Below are 12139 nucleotides of genomic sequence, written 5' to 3' on the forward strand. Positions count from 1 at the left end.
TTGACCAGTAGAGGTGTTATTGAGTAGGGTTTCTTTTTAGGATCTAATGTATAGCGTTGATTAAACGCCAGATCAAAATCCAAAATCTGAGTATTTAAAACCCAGAATCTGTAACCACGAAATCAAAATCTCCAACAGAGAAATCATCATTCACACTTTTCTCTTCTCTTTATGTAAAACCCATCTCTGTTTTCAAACAGTCTTGCTCAGTTCTTTTCTTCCTTTATGCGGTTTCAATTCTGAAACGAGTTGGCGTCACGTCATTGTGCAGCGGGGGAGGTGGGACATTGCAGAAATATAGTAGCTCATCTGCTACTGAGAGACTCAGCGCCTTACATCGGCATTGATGGAGGTAAGGTGTTAATGTCACGAATGATAACGAAGTGACAAACATTAACAGTGTACCTCTGCTCGCTGGTTCTCCATAACTGTGACTAGCTGGTTTTAGCGATCTGAATTCAACACTAGAACCTAGAACCAGGGCTTGTCCAGTTCTTCTTATACAGTCTATGCTTAAGACACAACAAGTGCACCTCTGGTGGGATAAAGCGGTGTTACAAAACCTGCCTGACCATTAGGACAGTATTATCTCTGCTCCTTTGTCAGCACAGCAGATCTATACTGCCCCCGTGTGGTCAGAAGTGGTATCTGTACATAGAGTAGCTTTAAGACAATTGGTGTCAATAAGAGGCACGGCAATGCGCCAGGGCTTGTATATCACCAGGTGTTGGAGCCAAAATACTTTATTTTGTTTTATCTATTTAAACACATTACTAAATGAATCTCAAACTGAATATGATTTGTCATTCCCCTTATGGTGACGTCATGTTATACCTGTCAATCATTCAATCAGTCTTGGTGGGTGGTTGTCATAGAAACCATTATTACCTTCCTGGGTGGTGATTGCACTCAGGTGCGACAGGGGGAAGACAGACAGTTTTCGACCGTGCAAGACGTGCAAGACAGACACTTGCATTCAGTCACAGGTTTATGTTTGTAAGTTTAGGCAGGGGATTTATATTCATTTTAAGTGCTGCTGCATATGGAATAAATGGATTGGCATATCCTACCTGGATCCTATGTCTGAACCATGAATTTGTTTAAAGCACGCGTCCTAACTAAAACCAACCCAGTTGCCCTGCTGTATAGCCTATAGGCGCAGGCTTTACACCAGGGTTACCAATGTCCGTCATGTATCGAAGATGTGTTTGATGAACCTTGTCAGCAGTTATACAAAGATACTATATTTTGGTGTAATGCTGTTTAAAATGTGGACATTTGCCCAAATACACAGACTTTAGGGACACACATGTAAAGTCTGTGTAATTCCTGAAAATCATTTTATATTTCAATTGTGATTCATTAGATAGGTTGAAATCGTATTAGGATTTAACAAGTCTAACTTAAAATGAGATTTTCACATTATTTTTTCTATTTAAAAACAAAATCCTGACATGAATTTAGGGAGATTAAGCTGCTTGGTGTGAAATGGCCCATATCGACCACCGTATGTACAGGAGGTCTTTAGAGGGGAATTTGATACTATATACATGCATAAAGTCAAATTATTTTATTTAAAAGGAAAACATGCACTTGTATCATTTCTCTGGCTCTGAACAACGACATCAGTTCTTGAGCCTTTGATGTGTGATTAATGTCTTGTGTTTCTGCACATTGAGATTAACTATCACTAAACTGCACTCAATTATTTTATAAACTAATTTAGTTATTAACCCCGTACAGGATTAAAATGGCTATAGAAAGTGTTAATTTCTTTACATTTTCACAGAGCCATTAGATGTAAAGTGTTTAATATGGACCAAACCAGAAGACTTTGAACAAAATCTTAAAGCCTAATCCGAACCCAAACCCACGGGACCCGGTTGTGCTGGAGAGGAGCCTGGCAGCTGCAGGATTTTGAGCAGGCGCGTGCCGCCAAAGCCTGCAGTCTGGGAGTGGAGTGGTCTCCTGGGAACTACGAGGTCTCTGAAGGGGGCCCTCGAGAGCCTCGTGAACATGGAGAGAAAGTTGGAGTTTCACTCTTGCTTTAGCAGGGAGCCACAAAAAAGGAGCAAAAAGACAGAGAGAGAGAAAAAAAACAGCATTTCTCCTGCTGATGCTCGTCTCAGCTCTTGCTGTACTATTTTTACGTAGCTGGAGGCTTTTCGTAGATTTTTCTGGGACAACCTGATAATAAGGACTTGCAGTCCTCTCTTGAAATAACAGCGGCATAAACGCGTTTTTCTGCCTCACTTGAAGAGAGAATCCAAAACTGTGAGAATATTCCCAATCGGATCAGAAAACGCCTGCATCTCAACTGAGTCAGCAAGATGACTTAGCCTTTTGTTTAAATATTGATGCCAACATGTAACCATGTATTCATTCATATTTTAACCAGCACATGTGTTTTTGTTGGTGTTTTTAACGCTGAACTTTAACCCTGCACTGGTTAATACTTAACTCCAACCAACCACCACCAACAGCATGATCCAAGTCTCTGGACAGGGACATTGGACGTTGGGGAAGGACAGAGTTTAAACCCAGTCTGGCATGTAAGGTGACCTTCCACTCCTCCAATCTCCTAAGAGGAAAATATAGATACTGAATGCTTAATGTGGTGTGTTATGTTTTCTTTTCATTCTCCATTTTAATCACAATCCTGCCGTACGTTCCCAATATTCTTGTTTTCGTCCTTCTGATCTCCTCCTGCACATCCTCTAACTGCTTCTGCTCATGTTTGATTAATCATACCTGTGACTTTTTACCCTTGCTCAGTATTTAAACTACCCAAGAGCGCGAGTCCAGACGTGCATCTGGAGAACTGAGAAACGGACATGGACTATTGTTGCCTAGGCAACAATACCTAACCTATTTGCCTGAGCTGCTGATGATGGTCCCTGAATTCAAGCTGCATATATACAGTGATGACCAGATTAAATTGCCATAGTTCTTTTCCATCCAAATTCAAAAAATGTTGACCATCGTGCCTCAATGGATGTAGATGTAAAGATGCTGAATTCAGCAGAACACATTTAATAAAAGAAGGAATAAATTGTTTTGGTCTCAGATCCATGACAACTGTATGAGGAGAGAATTTGTCTGTACCTCATCAGGTGAAGCCACAAAAGTAGTCATAAGTGGAGTGATTTTTATTTGAGGGATGCAGAGGGATTGCACACTGTAAGAAATGTTCGTAAAAATTACAGTGAAAAACTGTAAAATAGCAACAGTAAACGACCGTAAAATCCAAAATAGTATATCACTGTAGTAGATACATTATATTACCCTAAATCAAGAAAAGAGTACATAACTATACTTTTTACTGTAATAATATGTAGAAATCACAAAATTTTACTGTAAAAATATAATTTTTTGGTAAAAAAAATTTGAAAATACCGTAATATCACAAGCATGTAATTACCCTAAAATTAACTGTATTATTCTGTCTAAATTACAGATTTAGCTGATGTTTCCATTTAAATTTACAGTATAAAACTGTTCAACATTATGCAAAAACATACTGTAATTTCTACATAAACAGGTTTACAATATTTTTTTTTTCATAGTAATTTACTGTAAATAAAACAGTTCTCAACTATGAAATGTATGGTTGCCTGAAAAGCGTACCGTAATGTCATATACATTGTTAACGTTTTTTTACGATGAAATTCTGGCAACCACAGCTGCCAGTATTTTACCTTAAATTTCACAGTTTTTTTTTTGCAGTGCAGTCTGTAATGTTTACAGGTAGCTGTGGCTACTTAGTGAGGTGAATGTGGCATCTGTGTGAATAGAGAGCTAAGAGAGCAGGATCCCTCCTGTTTTAGGAATAATATGGCTTGTTGTACTGTAATGTGTTGAACCGACTTCGGCGACAGGCTCTGGGGGAGAAGGCAGGTAAACCAAACACACGCTGAATCCGTCCTCTGCCGGGTGTAACTGCTGACGACCAGCTCCCCCGTGGCGGCTGACCAAGCCGACGCCACTTCAAGGTCAACCTGGAGGCGTCTCGGTGTAGCTGCTGCTGGCTTCTGTGACTCAGCCACCTAGCTGGGAAAAACTAGCAACGGATGGCCGCGGGCTAAATATTAATCCTTAACAAAGCTAACAACAGTCCACATTTCTGCTGATGTGCATGGTTTAGGTTTCACGCATTTAAGCAAACCTTCAATCAGACAGTCTGTTTGCATGTTACGCTCAAAGCAGATCTTCTCTCGCGGCTGTCAGCTCTTAATTGTGTCTTTTCTTACGTTTCTTCCACTCAGACACGTGATGTTTGTCTCAAAAGCCGCACAATTCTTATTTCATTCATCAGATTCTTGTTGTGGAAATAAATAAACATGTTGAAAGGAGTGTTTGTCAGACGAAGCTGTTTCTCTCTCTTCATGGTCACTGTTATTCAGTGTCACAGTCTTTTAATATGTAAATGTATCTTTACTGCGTCTGAACATACCTCACAATAAACATACATTTTCTATTCAGTCTATTGTGATTCTTTTTTCTTTTTAAATCCTTTGAAAGGGATTTTTCCTGGTAGACATTTTTCAAGCAGTTGAATGTCATCACATTTTATCTGGACTTTTCTTTCAAATGTCCTTTTCACTGCTGTCATTACATTAATCTCTTTCCTTTTCCCCTTTTCTTTCCCTCCCATCCCCTCATTTTTCCTATCTCTTGCTTCCAGCTGCAGCCCGGAGCCGGAAGCAGAGCCCCGTGATGGACATTTGTTAAGTGTGAGTGTGTTGTTCAGCCCCGCCGGTCCTTGCTCTCCTGCCTCACAAGTAACGCTCTGTGATTTCTCTTCATCGAGCTGGTGCAAAACTTCAAATGGTGTTTTTTTTTTTTGTCATCTCTGCTGCATTCATGCTGCAGGGCGTGAGCTCGCCGCAGATACTTGAATGAACAAATCAGGTTCTCGACAGAAATAGTTGCTTGATATACATGTTTATAAAACAGGGAAGCTGCCTCCAATATGAAGCTGATGCTGAAGGGAAATGCTGCATTCTATTTTCCATCTTTACAATATTGACATTACTGCGATGTGGAGTAACTTTACAAATTTTTTTATTTTTCAGTAATAAACAGCTATTCACCATGTCGATGGATCAAAGCCAAATTAAAAGCAATGCATCAGAAGATTTTTTTAATTATTTGTTATTACTTTGCTTTTGATGAAGTCCACGGTGCAAACTTGATTAGACTACTTAGCAAATACAGAAGATATACTGTGTCCATTGTGAGGTATTTAAATGTGGCTGAAGAAGGTTGACCAAATACTTTGGTGAGATAACACATACAGGTCTTAGCACATGTTATTACCCAAGTTTTTCAATGTTGTGAACTTAGTGACATGTGATGTAATGAAGCCTACATGCCAAATATCTGCTAATAAACATCAATCCACGTGAAAATGTGTGTCACCTTGTGGTCAAAGTAGGCAAAGGCACCGCACACAACTCATGATAGCATCCAAAACAATGAAAACTGAACAAAAAACAAGCCAACATCCGGCTGACAAGTGTAGTTGTAAAACTTGTACACCTTTGCTGGCATAATAAAACAAATAAATGTGTCATTTCAACTTTGCACTGTATTGCTTTAAGTGCTACAAAGAATCAAATCTCTACTTTGTGTTTATAAATGATTTATGTGCGGCTTAAATCCTGTTCAGTTCAACTCCATTCGATTCAGTAAATCCTATGTTGCAGGAACTGTCAGTATTTAGGTTTCTTCAAAGAGAGCTGTGGGCAGGAGGGATCGTCTGTGTTGCAGCAGATCTGAGAAAAAGTCTCAGACACTCTGCTGTTGTGAAGAGGATGTTCAAGGTTGTCTGTTACGTTTTTCTGTATATCCTTCCTTCCTCACACGATCAGCTCTACAGGCTCCAGAGCAGTCCCCAAAACTGAGCCGGCCCTCTCTATCAGTCAGCACCAGATGTAATTACACTAGAACCGTGTTTCTCAATCCTGGTCCTCGTGGGCCCCTATCCTGCATGTTTTAAATGTTTCCCTGCTTCAGCACACCGTGATAAAAGTACCTGTGTCATCAACAGAGCTGTGCAGACCTTGGTGACAAGCTAATGAGGACCTTTAATTAGAATCAGGTGTGTTGATGCAAGGAAACATCTAAAACATGCAGGACAGGGAACACGAGGACCAGGATTGAGAAGCGTGACTAGAACAAGGGTCGGCACCCCGCGGCTCTAGAGCCGCATGTGGCTCTTTAGCGCCGCCCTAGTGGCTCCCTGGAGCTTTTTCAAAAATGTTTGACCTTTTTTTCATTTTTTTCTTGTTTTTTTCTTTTCTTTTTTTCCTCTTCTTTTTTCCCTTTTTTTCCTTTTTAATCTCGAAATTTTGACTTTTTTCTCGACATTTCAACTTTTTTCTCGACATTTCAACTTTTTTCTCGAGATTGTACTTCAACATTAATCTCGACATTTAGACTTTTTTTCTCGAAGTTTTGACTATTTCCTCAACATTTAGACTTTTTTCTCGACATTTAGACTTTTTTCTCGACATTTAAAGGAGCTTGAGGCTCCTTTTAAGAAATGAGACTCTCTAGCGCCACCCTTCACCACGACGGCCGTTGGGGGTACTGCAGCCAACAGTGAAGCCGGCACGGGAGAACGGGGAGAACGTGCATGCAGCGTCATGTGACGTCACATCCGCAGCCCAGCGCGGGAAATTCGGGACCGAATTGCAGCACATTTTGCAGCACACAGCCTGTTCAAGGCAAAGGAGAGATACACTAGAGGGCTCATTCTTTTGGGTTTGGAACGCTTCATCTGACATTATTACTAGAAAACTTAAAATGTATACGGATTTTTTTCATAAATCCTGCCTCAATCCGGCTCCAAAGCTCCTTTAAACTTTTTTTCCTCGACATTTCAATTTTTTTCTCGACATTTCGACTTTTTTCTCGACATTTCAACTTTTTTCTCGACATTTCGACTTTTTTCTCAAAGTGCATAATGAAAACATAAATCTCCCCCCGGTTCTAACTAATTTAGAAACATGCAGCATATGATGTCTTCATTCTAAGGTTTATACAAGACTTTTCATTTTTTGCGGCTCCAGACATATTTGTTTTTTGTGTTTTTGGTCCAATATGGCTCTTTCTACATTTTGGGTTGCCGACCCCTGCACTAGAAGAACGACAACATGTGGCGGCAAACACTGAAGTACTGAGTTCCTTGAGAAATCCAGTCTGCTCCGTCCTCACCTGTGAAGGACGTACTTCGTCCCTGGTCCAGTCTGTTGTCCAAGAGCTGGAAAGAAACCTGCATATTTGCATGTATTCATGCTTTTGAGTATATGTGAAAGACAGATTCTTGCACTTCATTTCACGCCCTGCTTCTTTTTCCTTTTTGCTAGTTTCTGACATAAAACTATAAACATGACTGACACCTGAGGGATTTTAGCCAAACCAGGTGATCAGTTTGTGCACCACATTTCAAGGCCTATTTCTTTCCTTTGAACTTCACTGTTTAATATTATAATCTTTAAAAGGTGATCACTGTAACAGCACAGTGCAGCTGCAGACTGTGTCTCTAAATTGGACTCCATAATATATTATTTTAATTCATGCAAAAGGGAAATGTCCCACGTTAGTATGTAAATTGAGGGTATTGTATTTATCTGACTACAGCACAATCCAAAAGAAGTGAAAATGCACACTTCCTTCATTCTTCATTATTGCTTTGAGTCCTTTCAGTGGGAGAACACGTCCAGCCCTTTTCTATGTCACAAGAATCATGTATTTATGGTTTCAAGTGTCCAAATAGAAAGTCAAATGATTATCTTCTCTGTCCTGTCTCCTGAAATCCATCGAGGTGGCGGTCAACCGTCAGATGTCCTGCGGTTTCATTCAGAAGTGCTTCAAATGCACAAAATGGTGTTTGAACGTAGAATATCATTTGGATCTCTTGAAGTAGCCTCTGTGTTGCAGCAGTTTGTTCAGTGTTGCATCTCTCTCTCTTTCTCTCTCTCTCTCTCTCTCTCTCTCTCTCTCTCTTTCTCTCTCTCTCTCTCTCTCTCTCTCTCTCTCTCTCTCTCTCTCTCTCTGCTCCTCTTTCAGTCTCAGGAAAACCTTCCCCCTGCTCTGCCTCTCTCCCACTCCCGACTCTATTTTCCCCATGAGGAGGTGTAGTCAGATCTCGTCAGCGCCTTGATGATAAAGGTTACTGGTAATTCTTCCAGAAACAGAGAGGCGGCTGTCGCCTGAGCTCACCCGGGCTCCGAGGACCTCCTTCATGAACTGATGTGTTTTTCCTCCGTTTTTTGTGAATAGGGGATGGATTGTGTCTATTTTCTTCACCTTTCTGCTGGGAAGCCTGTTGCATCTTAGAGGGCTCGCCACCGAGAAGAGATACTCCACATTTTGAGCGGAGTCAAAAGAACATTTCTTCTCTCTCTCGCTGCCGCTTGCTCTGATTTGTAAGTTATCATTTCCTCCCACATGTGTCTTCCTGCATTTCAGCCTTGAATGGAAGTCAAGCAGATTTTCTGACTTACAAACAGAAGCAAAAACAAACAAAACAGCCGTTGTGTATCTGCTATCTAATATACTTTTTGTGTGTGCGTGATTGGTTTTGATGCCTCATTAGGGCATTTTATCATAGTATAATCTGTGACCTTGTTTTGGGACCAGAGCAGGGTCCTAATGAGGCTGGATGAGAACGAGGGGAACAGCTGCACGAGCAGCATGTGTAGAAAACCCTTCATCTGCTGAAGAGCCACTCAGTGTTTCCAATTTAAGGTCATCGTCATTTTAAATTTGAATCATTAATGAAACAATATTCCTCTCGATAAATCCTCCTCTAACTGATCAGGTGTCTTTTCTCATCTCCATGACTGAAACTCCTCTTCTTCTTATTTAAAGTTGTACATTGAAAGCAAAGTAAAAGTGTAAAAGTGTGAATCTCAAGAAACCAGGAATACTCTTGAGTTGCAACTGACAAATGTAATTCAGCATGTCCTCCTTCAGGAGTTTTCCTGGAGAGTCTGGGACTGGGATGTTGGTGATTCATCCTTTGGGGCCTGCACTGAGGGAAATGTTCGTAAAAATTACAGTGAAAAACTGTAAAATAGCAACAGTAAAAGACCGTAAAATCCAAAATAGTATATCACTGTAGTAGATACATTATATTACCCTAAATCAAGAAAGAGTACATAACTATACTTTTTACTGTAATAATATGTAGAAATCACACAATTTTACTGTAATAATATAATTTTTTGGTAAAAAAATGTGAAAATACCGTAATATAACAAGCATATAATTACCCTAAAATGAACTGTATTATTGTCTAAATTACAGATTTAGCTGATGTTTACATTTAAATTTACAGTATAAAACTGTTCAACATTACGCAAAAATATACTGTAATTTCTACATAAACAGGTTTACAATATGTCTGTTTTTCATAGTAATTTACCATAAACACAACAGTTCTCAACTATGAAATTTATGGTTGCCTAAAAAGCGTACCGTAATGTCATATACATTGTTAATGTGTTTTTACGGTGAATTTCTGGCAACCACAGCTGCCAGTATTTTACCTTAAATTTCACCGTTTTTTTTTTTACAGTGTGCCTATTGTGGGATGGGGGTCTCTGTGGGTTGGAATTATCAAGTCACATCAGTCTGGTGTCTGTGGAGTTTAGCAGTCCAATAACAACGTATAGCTCTTTGTGTTTTTTGACCAAGAAAAAAAATGTTCAGGTGTCTGCTACTGACCTGCTGCAAAACTGTTTGGTTCATCTTTGGTGTATTGTGACACAATCAGAAGTACCATGATTCTAATGTGATGGTTTCCAAATGTCTCCTGTCTTCCCAGTAAACCAAGTCCAGCACGACGATGGCCGCAGCTGTAAGGATCTTCCTCAGTTTGCTGCTGATTTTACACTTAAGTAGAGGTGAGTGAGCAGTTTGTCATCCACCTAGAGACAATCTGATCATCTGCTGATCACCTCCACCCCGCTCCCTGTTTCACTTTGAACACGATTTCATGCATTTGGCACGTAACGAAATGCAGACGCCGGATTGAAGAAAAGGAGCCTTTGAGAAAGAGCTGGCAACCACGTGACGCACACGCCACAAGGCTTATCAATGCATTATGTAACCTAAACACGCCAGGCAAATTACATTTTCTGAGAAAGAGAAGGCTTGAGAGAGGGAAAAGAGAGCGAATGCTGCTTGCGCATGTTGGGTGTTGCTGATTGCTGTGATCAAGATTAACAGAGCGGCTGGCAACTAGAAGAGCTGGGGAGAGATTCAGCCTGGTAGTGACAGAGGCAAAAACCACTGATAGGTATAAATAAAAAGCTTATTTAGGGACCCAAAACAAAGGCCACTTCTGTGCCAAGCAGCACCTGATTGAAGAGGTTGTATCATGATTTTTATTTGTGTTTTCCTTCATGTCAAATCTATGCAGAGTAAGTAATTGTAGGTCTGAAAGAATATTGGTTTATAAACAGAAACAGCTCCTTAATGTCTCCATTTAGGAGACATTCAGACATAACTGCTCGGTGGCCAAGCCGTCATGTCTTGACTACGGATTGTGCAGATGTCCTGTATAATCATGTATGTATTTAACTGGGTTTTTAGAGAATTTAGAGAACAAATGCTTAATTTGCAACAAAAAAAAAACAAAAAAAAAAAAAACATGAAATCCCAGACTTGCAATGGATTTTTTTCTTTGTTATCATATAATATGGTGTACATCATATGTCATATCAACAGGGAAAATTTCAGAGTAACTTTTATTTAATATTTATGTCGGCCTTAATAAATGACACAAATAATGCTTAATTTCACCTTAAAAGTTGGTATTTTGCATATATATATACATAAAAAGGGCACTGAGCCTCCACTATATCCTTGTTTGACCCTTGACTATCGATCTAGAAACTTAATTTCCTCATCTTGATTGCCTACTTACAAAAAAATAGGAGGAAATGGTCCAATAACTGTGCAAGATGGGCAATTTGGCGGCCATTTTAATATGCAAATTAGAAGGTAAAAAACTCAAAATTTCACTCGGGTACCGTTTTTTTTGGACTCAGCACCCTTGAAATATGTAAGGTAGGCCGGTTCCCGACTTGTACCCATAAATGCTCCTTACTTCTTATAAAAGGCCTTTTTTCTGAAATCCGTCTAGACTAGTAGTCCTTTTACACTATTTTCACTGACAGCTGAGCCGTCAGAGCAGTCCTGGCTTCTGGATGTGCAGGAGGCATAATGAAACACGATGTAAAACAAATGGGGTTTGTGGCAAAAGGTGACGAGGCACTGCAGTTTATCACCGTTAGAGAAAAATAACCTGGTTCAGCAGAGATTTGTCATGACTTTGGCTGTTTTGGATTGAAATGTTTGACAAAAACGTCCAAGATGGAGCTCGATAGAGACCCAGCCGTGTCGTTTGACGACTTGAATGTCTGATCCACGGTATCATACCTTACTTTCTCATCAAAGCTCAAAATAAGACACATCAGCTACTGTATCTCCTAGAGTCTGGAGATAAAAGCTAAACATCTTCAGAGGTAAACATCTTCAGAGGTGCAGATCTGTCATCCCTCCGGCCATGTGGTTAGTTTCCAATCCTTGTCCAATGAGCGTTTCTACAAGGAGATCAGGTCTCCGCTCCCATCGGGCCTCTCCAGAACCACTCAAACCCAGCACAACTGCTGTTATCACACAATTGAAACAGTGGTTGAGCCTATTACCTCTGAAGTATATACATGTTCACCACACAAGCTCATCTGCAGGAAGATAGTAAGATGGCCCTGAGGGACGTGCAAAGATGCCTCTCCACACAGATGAAGGAAATGAATAACAATCCCTCGTGACATCATCCTTATTTGAGCTGGTTTATTGGGATGACAGAAAAAAAATGCTTTCGGGCTCCCACCACATTAATTCACATTCATCCTACAATTTCAAAATCGCCATGACAGGCCTCTGCGTCATAATGAGCGTATATCCATTTAACGTGCCAATCATGCACAATATTGCCCTTTAAAAACACACTTACATGTGTAATATGTTCATCCGCATGACTGTGAACATGCGCCGTGTAAAATACGTTTAATTAAAGTTCTAGCAGGGCTGCGTTTTTAAATGTCAAAGTACCCGCCAG

Source organism: Cololabis saira, chromosome 20 (assembly GCF_033807715.1).
Source record: "Cololabis saira isolate AMF1-May2022 chromosome 20, fColSai1.1, whole genome shotgun sequence".
NCBI lineage: Eukaryota > Metazoa > Chordata > Actinopteri > Beloniformes > Belonidae > Cololabis > Cololabis saira.